Here is a 14,378-nt window from a genome sequence, read left to right as displayed (position 1 = left end):
CACCAGTCCTGGGTGAATTTTAGAAGCTCTGTCAGCAGAAGGAAGAACCAAGCAGGAAACCTTTTAATTGTTTTTTGGGTTTTTTTATTATTTTTTTTCTTCCCTTGGCATGTGGAAAAATAACATCAAAAGATGTTCTGAGCCCACACTGAGACAAAGAACCATTGTAAAAGTATTTACTTTCCTCAAGAAAGCAGAAAGAGGGAGGTGGTCCTTTCTTCAGTTCCTCAGCCAGCAGCCATGGTGCTGAGCTGGAGGACAGCAGACCTGGCTACCACTGCTGCCTCTGCAGCAGGATGGCACAGGGACTGGAGCTGGGGCTAATTCCCCTAATGCAGGCTGCTAAAATTCCTCCAGTGCAACATTTTTGGGGCCAAGTGGAGCATCCATGGTCTTTTCTCTGGCCCCACAGGAGGCCTCAGCTGAAAGGCTGGTTTTGGAAATACCATGTCCTCTAATAAGCAGTTCCACCCTAGACTGAGAAAACTCAAGGGAGGACTTTGGACAAAACAGATCATTTTGCTAAAACTTTCTGTTGCAACAAACCATGACAAAGAACATTTTATCAGCAACTTCACAACTGCTTCTAATCAGGAGTTGGCTCTCCCAGCCCAGCCGGTGGGCGTATGAGGAGAAAGAGGAGAGATGTTTCACAGCTCTGAAGCCTGCAACCAAATTTGTGTTTTGCTTTGGCAGCAAGCCTTCCCTCTGAGCATCCTGCAGTGTCAGCTTTGGATCTATCCCTGATGCATGTGTGGCTACCAAGGAGTCACCTTCTTGAGTAGACAGGAAGATATGCAGGGCTAGTGTCCCCACTACTGCTCCACAGGGAGCTGCTGGGGTGGCAGTAGCTGTCACACTGAGTTGGGGCAGTAGACCCTGCCACTGCTCCTGCTTCTTTTGCCAGTGCAAAATAAACTGTCTGAGGCAAAACTCTGTTCTGTGCTGGTTTGAGGCTTGCAATAACACAGCCTGGGAAGGCTTGGAAGTGCTGAGGTAATCTCTTAGTGTGGCTCAGCATAGGGGTAGAAAGATGGAAACAGTTGTAAACATCCTTTCAGATAGTTTGATATAGCAGGTTTAAAAAGTTCCACCAAAACATGCACCCCACTTCAATACAGGCTCCCACCATGAGTCCAGAGCAGTTTTTCTGGATGGAGGAAGCAGTATCTCAGGTTCTGTGGAGGACAAATGTAAGCAGCAGCTGATGTTTCCTGTTGCATTCACTTCAAGTAGTGCTTTTTTGGTCTGCAGATTAATATTACCCATCCTAGGCCCCAGTAGATGTGATAAATGCAGAAGTTTCCCAGCTGATCAGTTGGTCACTCACCTGTTTGAAATTACCCTCATTCTTTCAACCTCTCTTAGGTGAGTGCAGAGCTTGGTTACTCATCTGTGTGGCAGCAGCTGGATGTCTGCAGCAGGGCTGAGCTGAAATCCTTTCCTTAGTGCTGTTGTCGTGCTCAGCAATGGGTGCAATCAGCACCATGTTCCTTCAGCAGCATGGCTGCTCCTTGTCAGTGCCAGGCCAATGTCCAGCTGCCATTCCTTCACACTCCTGCTCGTAGAATAATTTTGATCATTTGAAAAAGACCTTTAAGATCATTGAGTCCAATCACTCTCTAAGTCTGGTGCTAAACCATGTCCCTCAGCACCACATCTCTCCATCTTTTAAACACTTCCAGGGATGGGGATTCAACCACCTCCCTCTTGCTGTGGATGTGAGAGATGTGAGTTGAAAGCAAGGAAGTACATGGAAGTACACAATGCTGTCTTGAGCCTTTTCTTCCCTCAAAACACAGAAGTAAATGCTGAATTAACCCTGTGAGGCACACCATTAAATATTAACGCTGGCAAATGTCAGCAAAAGGATTTGAATGCCAGGTGTAATGTGGTCTTTGTTTGGAATGAAATGTTTGGCTTGATCTGCAGCTTGCTCTATCTTGTACAATTGCCATGGGGACTGTTTACAGTCGTGGTGTTGGCACAGCAAATTCTAGGAGTCGCTGTGAGTCTGGAGCTATGCACACATATCCTGCCTGGGGAAAGGGATCTGAGCACAACAGCTGCCAAACAAAGGTTGTCTGCAAGACCAGTCAGTTGGTGGGTCTGAGCAGAAGCAAGAGCTGGCCTCCAGCTTGTTCCTTTAGGGAATCTAAGAATAAGTCAGTATGCATTTGGGATATAGGAAGAAGGCAATGTACATGCTTGCCAATGCATCAGTTTCTGAAACAATGGCTGAATTTAGTCACAGACTATTCTGGTGATGTGAGAACAGCAGGACTGGGTGTGTGCTTGGTGAACCAGCTATTACTGGAAATTAGCATTTATGGTGTTAAAGAGAGCCTGCCTTGGAAATCAATTTGTCAATTTGTTCCTGGGAAAAGTAAATCCATTACTCTGCAGGTGTTCTGTGTAAGCCTCATACCCTTTGGTGTTCCTGAGAGGGGCTTTGTTCTGCATTTTTAAACCATGGGCAGGTCAGGAGGGATAAACCAGGCAGCTATCCCCAGTGAACATGGAGGAAGAGTGAGGGAGTAATTGAGTCTGTTGGGAGAAGATGCAGGCAAAAATCCTGCTGTGTAAGGGCCATTTAAATAGGTGTGCTGCTGCTGCTGCTGTTGGCAGCCTGCCTGGGCACAGGAGAGAAAAGTTCTCTGTTGCCCACTGTCTTCAAGTATAACAAGTTGTGTGAATTTGCAATTCAGTCGGTTGTAACTGACGGACTTATGACCCCAGAAAGCATCTTTCCTGCTGCCTTTTTTTCAGCACAAAAGAAATCATTCTTCTTGGGGAGAGAGCTGCGGTTTCATTTCATAAAATGGTTTAGGTTGGAAGGGACCTTAAAGATCGTCTAGTTCCACCCCCCTGCTGTGGGCAGAGACACCTTCTGCTAGACCAGGTTGCTCAAAGCCTCACCCAGCCTGGCCCTGAACACCTCCAGGGAGGGTTCAACCATGACCTCCCTGGGCAACCTGTTCCAGTGTCTCACCACCCTGACTGTAAAGAATTTTTTCCTAGTACCCAATCTAAACCTACCTTCCTCAAGCTTCAGTCCATTTCCTTCTCATCCTACCACTACAAGCCCTTACAGAAAGTCCCTCCCCAGCTTTCTTGTAGCCCCCTTCAGGTTCTGGAAGACTGCTATAAGGTCTTCCAAGACCCTTCTCTTCTCCAGGCTGAATAACCCCAACTCTCTCAGCCTGTCCCCATGGGAGAGGTGCTCCAACCCTCTGATCATCTTCGTGGCCTCCTCTGGACCTGCTCCAACAGTTTGAAGTCCTCCTTCTGGTGGAGGCACCAGAGCTGTCTATAACCCTGTGTCCAGGTGCTTACAGACAAACACCCATTTCTGGCTTGCCCAATGCACAACCACACAGGAGGGTCCTGCCTGACCTCTGCCAGCCCAGTGGGCAGTCTCCTGTCCTGCACTTGGTCTTGCTGCGTTCTGCCACCTGCAGCTCTGCATAAAGCTGAGCAGTGATTGTTTTCCATTTCTCAAGGCATGTCTCTTTTTGCTTCCTGAATGAAAGGTTGTGCCTCAATAGAACTGAAACAGGCATCCCAGCTCTGCTTTCAAAAAACCCAAGGGAGATTGATGTCAAAACTATGAACTTGCTTTCAAAAGGTGTTCACAATGGAACATGGAAATCAGTTTACTGAGATGTTGTGATGCTACTGGAAGGTTTTCTTTGATTGTTACTGAAACTATTAAAAAATAGACATCATAAATCCCTGACAAATTCTTCTCACTGTCTCTCTTTTTTTTTTTTTTTTTTTTTTTTTTACCCGTTTCAGGAGCTTTTTCCAACACCTCCTTGAAACTTGGAGAATAAGATTACAGATGCTGGACATCTAAATTCCCTGTAAGGCAGGAGAAATGCAGTTGCCTGTTTTCATACCTGAAAATTACCTAAGGAACAAATACCTGATTTGCTCAAGCTCAAAGTGGTAGTGAACTGGTTAGGCATGTACCAGAGCCTGCAGTGCCTTTATTTTGAGTTTGTCTCTTTCTGCAGCTGTTGGCACTAAACCAAGGCAGCCTTCTGGGAAGTGCTGAGGAACATCTCGAAGCAAGCTGTTGTCTGCGCACCCTGTTCTCAGGAGCCTATGCTCCTCCCACCACCTCCCTGCCCATCTCCACTCTAAAGATCTGGCTGCAAATCTTGTGGCTCTTGCTTTTCATCCTGCAGCCTTTAGAGATCCTCAGCTTGATGAGGTTTTATGAATTAGGCTGGAGGAACCAGCTAGAATCCCTTGGTGTTGCTAATTGCCAGCCTGAGAAGCACAGCATGTGATGAGCCACCTCAGGGTGTTCCAGTCATGACTTTTATGCCTCTGTTAACATTCCAGGTGTGCATCTCAGAAATGGTTTCCTCATGGGTGCTGTTCTCCTGGCCTGGAAGGGACCTGCAGGTGTGAGGGTTCACTCTGAGACTGCAGACTGCCAGTGTAATAAATGCTGGGCTTTACTGCTGCTTTATAAGGAACCTTCTGGGAAATCTGCTGCTGTGTCATGGCTGGGTTATGTGATTTCCCTTGGGTGCAGTTGTACAAAGGTTTGATGAAGCTGATGGCAGTGTTTCATTAGCCAGCAAACTTCCCAAAGGCTGATCATCCATCATAGCATCCAGTCAGTGCCAGCTGTGACTCAGGATGTGACATGAGGCCTTTTTTACCTCTTTGAGAAACTCAGATAAACCTGTCAAGGTTAAGTGATGATGGTTCAATGGTGTTAAAAGCCTGAAGGCTGCTTCCATGGCTCACAACAGAAGTGGAGGGGTTGTGGGGACAGGAGTCTCAAGTGATCAGGGGTTGGAACACCTCTCCTACAAGGACAGGCTGGGAGGGAGCTGGGGTTGTTCATCCTGGAGAAGGCTCCAGGGAGACCTAATAGCAGCCTGCCAATACCTGAAAGGGACTACAAGAAGGCTGCAGGGGAACTGTTTGCAAAGACCTGCAGTGATAGGACAAGGGCCAATGGTTTGAAATGAGGGAAGAGGAGATTTAGATTGGATGTTAGGAGCAAGTTCTTTACCACAAGGGTGGTGGAACACTGCAACAGGTTTCCCAGGGAGGTAGTTGAAGCCCCATCCTTGTAGCTAGGTCAGGCTCAACAAGGCTCTGAGCAACCTGCTCTAGTGGAGGATGTCCCTGCTGAGTGCAGGGCTCTTGGTATGGATGAGCTTTGTGAAGGTCCCTTCCAACCCAACCCATTCCATGATTCTAGGATGCAGCACAGCCAGGGTGGAAAAGCCCAGGGGCTGCTAGGTGTGAGGAGAGGAGAGGAGAGGAGAGGGAGAGGGAGAGGAGAGGGAAAGGAGAGGAGAGGAGGTTAGTTAAAATAAAGGTTAAGGTCTGTGGGCTATGACCTGTGAGACTAGAAGGAAACAGCTGGCATCTTGAGAGCTTACAGAAAGCTTCAGGAAGAAATTGCTGCTAGGTGTCAGTTTTAAAATGAATTTCTAAGGATGTAAAGAGAAATAGGTGATGTTGGTATGTGTGTGTGTCATAACTGGGTGGATTTTGAACAGTTAGGCCAAATGGCACCAACATTTAGAGTTCTTCTCACTCTGTTTCACCCAAATAAAAGGTGACCAAGGCAAAGACTTCCTCAGATTTCACCTATATTTAATCCAACATGCAAACAACAATGCAGTAATCACCAAATACCTGCATCCTGAGCCGTACAACCACTGCAGTCGTTCTGTGGGCTGCCAGCTCCACCACCAAACACAAGTCCATTGTGATGCTCCTGGGTAATTCTTTCCTCTTAGATTGCTTTCTGCCCCTTTGTTTCCCTAGCTCTCTACAGCCTCACTGCCTCAGCACTGCTTGGTGGGTTCCATCTTTGCGTATCCATGAGGATCTGCCTCATTGACATCCTCTCCCAGGGTCTCCTGATGCTCCACAGCATCCAACTGCTTCTTTGGGTCATTTGTAACATCAAGCTTTACTGCCTCTTCTCTCTCAATTGTGCCTCTTAGAAACTAAGAGAGTGTTTGCTGCAAAGTGTGTTGCCATGGCAATGCCACATCTGGATCTGGTCAATATTTGGGAAGTGTCTATTGCTGATCAGAAGAGAAATTAGACCTCAGATATACAGTAGGGGCCTGGCAATAGCAGGAAACCTTCAGATAGCAGAGACTCTGGTGGCAGTGGAGTGAATGATGCTTTTGATGCATGCACATGTTCAGAGGAACCAGGTTGGTGACTGATGCTGTGAATGGTTGTCCAGCTTGTGGGGAATCAAGAAAATTCTATGAAAAAGGAACCATTTCCCACCTGTCAAACTAACTCCCCTGGCAGCTCTGAAACCATTCTCTCATACATGTTCTCTCTGCCATGTCTGAAAAGGAGAAAATTTGTTGCCTGTTGATGGCTAAGCTCTCAGACCTTACCTAGCTGCCATTTGTATTGGAAGTTTTAAACCTGGACTGGATTGATGAAGCCCTGGGTTCATTCACTCACCCATTTTTTCCTCTCTGTCCTACAGCACTGTGAGAGTAATCAGGCAGTTTTCTCCTATGCTCCTCAGTGCTTCATGGACACAGCAAGGGTTCATCAGCTCACCTGGAGGCCTTACATATTTATTCTAGCACTTGCCTCTAGATTTCTTTCACTTCATGCAGAAACCAGTGTCACTGACAAATGTTCCAAGCAGCCTGGGGACCTGCAGCGTGCTCTCAGCCATTGCAGCCCACTGGTGCCTCTACAAATGAGCACATCAAGGATGATTCCTTCTGCTGTGTGCTGTGCAGCAAGCTAAGAGCTTGCTTGGCTGTTGAGAAGTGGCTGCAGAGGGCCATTCCTGCCTGCCCAGCCTCTGCCATTCCCAGGCTCTGCCTCAGTGGTGCTGTGTAATTAGGCTGTGATTGCAAAGCTGCAGTTCTGGCAGAGCTGGCACTACAGAGACTGCCAGGCTTTGGCAGGGGCTGGGTTTTCACACTGATCAACAGCAGGACTGTGACTGTACAAACACTTGCTACCAAAAAGGTAACCATGGAGCTGGAATTTTCTGTTCCATTACAGGAAAAACATTCCTGATGCTAAAACCTGCCTAGACACAAACCAGTCTGGTAGGAACTGGCTTTGGACTGGAATGCTCTGCCCAAAATAGTGATTGAGAGCTCACTCAGGAGGTTATGCTTTGAGATATGGCTGGGTGAACAGTTCCAGGGAAGTGGAATTAAGGCAAGTGGAAGACTAATGAGCCCAACTGAGGGTTCACATATGTTGATCTGCAGCTTCCTGGGGTCTATGCTTTGGCTGCAAGATGAAGGTGATTGCCCAGCTTTCTGTAGCCTAAAGATACATGAATTACTAAGCAGAATGGAGGAGAGTCAGGAGGTTCCTGTATGCTCTGCCTTAAGGTAATGAAAAATAAATTTCACCCTGTGGCAAAGGCAACAAACATTAACTGGGTTGGATGCACTGGGCTGCCCAGCACAACAGGGCACAATCCTGTGAGTGTCAGAGCTCAGCTGGGCTTCTGAGAGGTTCTTGTTTGCTTCATGTGATAACAAAACCCCTTTTTAACAGGTCACCTACATGGTGCGTTTGGCATTTTGATGCTAAAACACTATGAAGAGACAGAAATAATTAGCTTCATTACTGCTGAGTAAGCCTCTCCCTGGTGTTCCCTAGACAGGGGTTACAGCAGCAGTCCATTGGCTGTGGCAAAACACCATCAGTGGAATAAGCAGAGAGGCAGGATGCAGAGAATTAATTGAGGGAAAGTCTGCAGGGGCCTGGGAAGGGAAGGAGGCTCCCAGAGGAGCCTCTTTAGTTTGAAAGATGAATTGCAGTTTGCCTGCATGGCTTCCAAGTAAACTTCCCTTAGGGAGTGATTTCCATTTATCTCATGCCTCTACAAGAGACCTGTGTGGTGACCTGCTCCACTGTCTGATGGCAAGATGTCAAAGCTACCAGATGCAAGTACCCAAAACTTGTAAGAAACCATGTGTGGAGAAAGCTGAGGGTTCACCTTTGAAGCATAGACTCCTAGAAAGCAATCAGATGCCAGTGAGGGGCTTGGGAAGGCCAAGTTCCTCACCTACCATCAAGGCTTGGTGTTGAACCTGCTCCCAAAGAACCTTCCAGGTCTGGGGGAGGAGGGAGGGAGCACAACTGATTCCTTAGACTTATTAAGAGCAGATTGCTGCTTCTTAAGGCATGTTTTGAGAGGAACTGATGGAGTTCTGCAGCTAATCAAAACACACCATCAGTTTACAAATAAATGGTTTATTGCTAGTTGTCAAGAAACAGAGTAGGATTTAGCATCATAGTAACTAAAATATTGAGCAATGTACTGCAGAAAAACTGCTTTACCCCTTTTCTGAGTTCAAGGCAGCTGTGTCAGAGCAGAGATAAGGAGGAAGATTGCTGAGCTCCTGGACCTGTGTTTCTCATGGCTCCAAGTGAAACCCAGCGACTGGTTCTCAGTGTCACAACAGGTGGCAATATCTTGACAAGAATCACTCAAGAAGCAAAACATAGCTGAGATAAGGTGAAAACTTTATGACTTATCCCATAGGCTGCTGCTTTATCTTCTTCCTATGTATATTTTTCTCCAATATTTAAATAAAATCAAGGCTGGCAGAGATAAACTGCCTCAAATGAGCAAGGGCAAGCATGAGCTGCTTGGCACAGTTGTGTACTGGTGAGGAGGCAGCTCAGCTGCAGGAAGGCAGGTTTGGAAGGGAAAGATCTCCCTGCCAAGCAAAGCTGGGCAGTATCGAGTTGTTGTTTACAATGAAGTGTTTCTCATTTCTAGTGTGCTTTAAAAACCAGAAGAATTGGCAACAGCTGTGTCGGATCTTAGTTTCTGCAGCACTCACCCATGATCCCAGCACAGACACAGCTCCCCACTGGCCCCTGAGCGGGGCTGGAGGTGGCAGATCTCCTCCAGGTACCTGTGATGGGACTGGCCTGAGGTCTGTGCCTGGTGAAGCAGGTCCCCACTGCCATCTGAGGAGCTGCACTCAGCCCTGCTCCAGCCAAGGCTTTCTGTTTCTCCTTGGGCTGCCACCAGCTCTGTCTTCTGTGCAAGTGTCTGGTGCTGGGGCTGTTCCCCAGGTGTTCTTAGCTGGAGGCAATGAATGCTGCACCTCATGCACAGTGACAAATGCCCCAGAAAAGCTCACTAGGTTGATAACTTCAGAGCTGGGATAGCATGAGCACCATTCTCTGAGCACTGTCGAGCAAAAGCCCTGGCTTTCAAGACTGGGCAGTTTTCTTGCAAGGCAGGTTTGGTTTCATAACCATTACCATCACATCCATTATTCTGCTCAGCAGCCAGAAGAGAAAAGCAGACTGCAGTTCACCCCAGGTACTCAGCTGGAGAGCATAATGCCCAAAGTCATTACTAGCCCTCCAAATAACAGGTAGGGAAAGTCATCCAAAGGCATCAGTAATAGGTGACTCTGGTCCATGTCACAGCTTTGCTGGGTAGAGGCCATCCCTACCAGCAGGAGCCACCGTTCTCTGGCACAGTCCCACCCACAAGAGCTCTCCCAAGGCTCCTCACTCCTGACTTTCTGCACCCCAAGCCAACAACCACAAGCCTGGAAGCATTAATCCTCTTTCTGCTTGTCTGAAGCTGGTGGCAGGTCCCCTTGGCCTGGTGTTATGGGTTCCAGTCCTGGGTAACCCCTCCTCCAGACCTTTCCAATATGCTATCAAAACACCCTGATTCGTGCTGATATCCCTCACTAACACTCTGAGATATGTTTTTCACAGCTGTCAAAGCATTTAACACAGACATCAGCACACCTTCCGAGTCCTTTGCTTCAGCTCTGAGAAGCTGGCTGCACAGAAAACAGAGGAAGAAAATCATTATTGTCTGAGATGCTGATTAGTAACAGATTGACCAAGGTGGAGACTAGAAATTCAGAGCTGGCTTAGTCTTCAGTTGGCCTGGGTTTGGTTTTGGGTTTTTTGTTTCTGTTGTTTTCTGCAGTAAAAAGGCACTACATCAAATAAAAACCCTAACCCAAATGTTTAGGCAAAATAATTTCCTTTGATTTTTGTTTCCCATGCATGGGGACCTTTTCAGTCTTGTAGAAAAGGAGTCCAGCTCACAACTGTTGCTGCTTTACCTTCCAGCAGCTGTGGCTGCTCAGCATTAGCTCTGGAAGTGCACTGCCCATGGCACAGCCATGGAGCATGGGATAAAAAGGCATCCTTTGTTTGCAGGACTTGCTGTTTTCCTTCAAGTTGACTCACAGCAAATGTTCCAATGTGAGTCAGAAAGACACGATATTTAATTCTAGAGACATTCTGTACCAGCATCTGAGCTTCAGCAGCTTCAGCTGATCATAATAACTGTTCACTAGCAGCCCCTTCCATTCCAGGCTCTCAAGGCAGTTTGACCTTCATTCTAAGTTGACATTAAAAGCCTGCCAGGCTTAGAACCCTCTGCCCAGCTTGGAGAAGTTTGGGTGTAACCCAAGGCTACTTTGCTTCAATTTGGCTGCAGTTAAAAATTCAGAATACCTTCTGGAGGTGAGATTGTTGTGCAGATCAAACACACCCCAGTGGCCAGCCACATAAAACCGTTTTTGGCGAGCACCAGAGGTGCTGTTGCTCTGAGTGTGTGAAAAGACACAGCCTGTTCCCAACCAGATCATTGCTTTGTTTGTTCTTTCATAGGGCTAAATTCTGGGAAATTTTAGGAAAACACAGGCAAGCAGAATGCTGTTCATTTCAAAGGGGTCAGAGGGAAGGACGTGGACCTGATGGAGCAGGTCCAGAGGAGGGCCATGAAAATGATCAGGGGGCTGGAACACCTCTGCTATGAGGACAGGCTGAGGGAGCTGGGGGTGTTCAGCCTGGAGAAGAAAAGGCTCCAGGGAGACCTAACAGCCTGCCAGTACCTGAAAGGGGCTAAAAGAAGGCTGCAGAGGGACTGTTTGCAAAGGCCTGCAGGGATAGGATGAGGGACAGTGGTTTGAAATTAGAGCAGAGCAGATTTAGATTGGATGTTAGGAACAAGTTCTTTACCATGAAGATGGTGGAACACTGCAACAGGTTGGGGCCCCATCCCTGCAGATATTCAAGGTGAGGGCTCTGAGGATGCCCCTGCTTACTGCAGAGGGGTTGGTCTAAATGAGCTTTGGAGGTCCCTTCCAACCCAGACAATTCGATGATCCTATGATTCCAGACAGGAATAACACTTTTCACCTCAAAGCTACTTCTGTGAGACTAGGTGCATCTCTCTCTATTTTGTCTTAGTCTTTGGTGAGCATCTTTCAAGCTGCTGAGATGTCACTTAAATGAGACTTGTGCTTCCAAACAGCCTTCAAGTCAGCTGAGCTGAAGGAAAGCAGCACAGAAGGGCAAGTACATAAACCACCTCCTTCTTCTAGTCACCATTGTTGCCAGCAGCACCACCTCAACACGAGGAGATACTTCTTTATGGTGAGGGTGGTGGAGCACCAGAGCAGGCTGTCCAAAGAGGTTGTGGAGTCTCCTCTGAAGACTTTCAAAACCTGCCTGGATGCATTCCTGTGCAGCCTGCCCTGGAAGATCCTGCTTTGACAGGGGGTTTGGACTCAATGATCTCTAGAGGTCCCTTTCAATCCCTAACACTCTGTGATTCTAGCAACATACTTTAAAAGCCAGATGCCACCTCTGGGATAGCATCCAGACAGTGCCCAGACAGACAGAGGCACAGCCAGTTGATGAACATCTCTAAGGCTTTCCAAACCTCCAGCCTGTCTGGGGTTTGTTGCTAGGACTGCCACTTGTGCTGGTGTTAACTGCAGTCACAGCTGTTCTTGGGCTAAGGCATTAAAGAGGGTCCCAGGTGCTCATTGGGAGGGAGTGCATAATTAGCTGGCAATTTTATAAAAGAAGCCTTGCTTGAGGGCAGGCAGTTCCTCAAGTGCCCAGGAGAGAATCATGTGGGTTGTTTTGTTTAAATGCCTTTTTTTCCCCATCCCCTGTCTTCCAAGAGCTTGAAGAGACCTGGAGCACTTCTCAGAAAAGTGAATTCTTGTGACTTTAGTCAGTTCTGCTCCTGTTCCTCACTTATTCCCTTCATCTGCTAGCTTACCATCACCACAGGGAGTCAAACCAAGGAACTAAAAAGTAGATGGAGAGAAATGTTTTGAACTGAGATCGTTTGTCTCCCCAAAATTACCACCCCCAGCTCCCCAGTTTCAGGGCAGCTTTGACTGCTGAACGATCTCTTGATGAACAAAGGAAACATAAACCCTCTGCATTTGTTTCACACCCAATGAAGAGAAGTACCTTGATTTAAGTAACTAACAGCAGCAAAGAATTACTGCAGGAAGCTGTAGTCTGTGTTGGGAATCTACCCACAGAGGAACTCTCCTGTAGTTTTTGGATCTCTTTTCAGCATCTGACTGTTAGGAAAGAGGCAACACAATCTCATACTTAATTTCTTTCTTTTCTGCAGTTCCCTCCTTTCAGGCTTTTCTTCCAAGCTGAGAGCCTCCTAAATTCCTAGACACAATTGTATTCTCTATAGGAAAGGACTTAAGATGATGCCTGCAGCCCCAGTAGCATTGTCCCTGTTTGAAACTCACTGATATGGAAGAACTGAGTAACAGTAGCTTAGAAAATGTTTCCTGAGGGTGTATGAGGTCTTGTCAGAGTGCAGCACAAAGCAAAACCTTGAGCTTTGACTCAGGTCACTCTTTTCTTTCCCTAACATGTGCTTCCCTGCACCAAGGGACTCCTCAGTGACTCAATCCTTGCTCTTATTTTAAAATAGCCCAATAAAGCAAAGGATTAATTTTATCTGTCTTTCAGAATGTTTTTGCCTTTATTTGTTACAGCAAATAATGTGTGAGGTGTCCCTGCCCATGGCAGGGGGTTGGAACTGGATGATCCTTGTGGTCCCTTCCAACCCTGGCTGATTCTATGATTCTAAATAGATCAGAGCTTGCTAATAGGTCTTGCTGAGCTGTTTTCCCTCTCTCATCCACAGGGAACACAGCATAACAAAGTTCCTCTTGTCCTTTGCTTATTTTAGCTGGATGAGAGACAAGGCAGACTTCAAATTTCTTTCTTTCTTTTTTAATTCCCCCCCTCCCCACTCACTCCTGTAGATCACAAGGCACAGGCAAGCACAGATACTTACCTGTTATTCTTCCACTCATTTCCAAGTAACTCTTCTTGAGTGCTTGTCTGCTGGGGAGACAAAGACCAAATAGTTTCTCCTCTGCTACACATTGATAATTTACAGTATTGCCAAAAAACTTTAAAATACAAGATAACTGGAATAAAAGAAGAGCTTCAAGAAGGACTTTAAAGGGGAAGATGATACACTGGGGAAAGGTTTGAGATAGATGGAGGCAGTGGTAGAGGGACTGCAGAAGTTCGTGGCAGGTACATCCCCAGAGGGAGCAGAGCTGGACACGGGGTGATGCTGAGAGCAGCAGCATGGAGACTGCTATGATCAGATCCTCAGGCTCCACCTTCAGGTAGTCAGAGATAAACAGAGAAGTTAATTTATCTCGATGTTCTTAACAAATTATCACTTACTTTTTAATCAAGGTTCCTGAAAACAGTAATGAAGCCATCACAGCCTGGTTAATTAGAACTGACACTGCTGATGAGCTGTGAGTCACATCCCTGCTGCTGCTCCCCAGGTGAGGAGCTGCTGATGAAGGTCTTGGACCCTGGTCCCTCTCACCAAGGGAGGGAAAATGCTGCAGTGTGGGTTGGGTTTGGCTTGTGCTGGCTCTGGGAGAAGGGCTCCTGGAAGAACTTGCCCATGAAAGAGCATGGACTGCATCTGGGCAAGCATCTGTCCTGCAATGTTCTGCGAGGTCGTTTAGGTGACACCAATTTGACCAGGGGAACCAAAGCCTGAGACCCCCAGGCGAAACCCTTCAGCTTGTGCATGCTCTAAAGATGTTTCTAAGAACTGCCTTAGCTTGGTCACACCCTTGAAGATCCACTCTCAGTTTTGAGGTAACTGGCTTTGTTCTTCCCTTTCCCCTGCAGACTGTGCTGTTTGGGACTGCCACCAGGGCTGGCCCAGGCCAGGGAACAGTGCCACAGAGCTCATGCCCCAGACCTCTACGGCAGGAGGCAGACTGAGAAAAGGAAACCAAGGCCCAAAAGGGAAAGTTATACTTTGAGGGGTTTTGTGGGGGTTTTAACCCCTTTTGATCCTTAGGACCAGCTAAATTAAAAAAGAAAAATATCTTTTCCTGGACACACATTCTGCTGCTTTCCCTCCCCCAATTTTCTTTCAAATCCAAGTTTCATTTGGAGTCCCCCAAGACAAAACACTTTTGCAGCACTTTGCTGCACAGCTGCAGCCAGAAAACCTGTAATGGGAATGGGAGCTGCCTGGTGAGAGCTGTGGGATGAGCATGGTGGTGGGGCTGCTGGCTCCT

Source organism: Indicator indicator, chromosome 17 (assembly GCF_027791375.1).
Source record: "Indicator indicator isolate 239-I01 chromosome 17, UM_Iind_1.1, whole genome shotgun sequence".
Lineage (NCBI taxonomy): Eukaryota > Metazoa > Chordata > Aves > Piciformes > Indicatoridae > Indicator > Indicator indicator.
The sequence above is the reverse complement of the archived record's forward strand: the minus strand, read 5'-3'. Positions refer to the sequence as shown.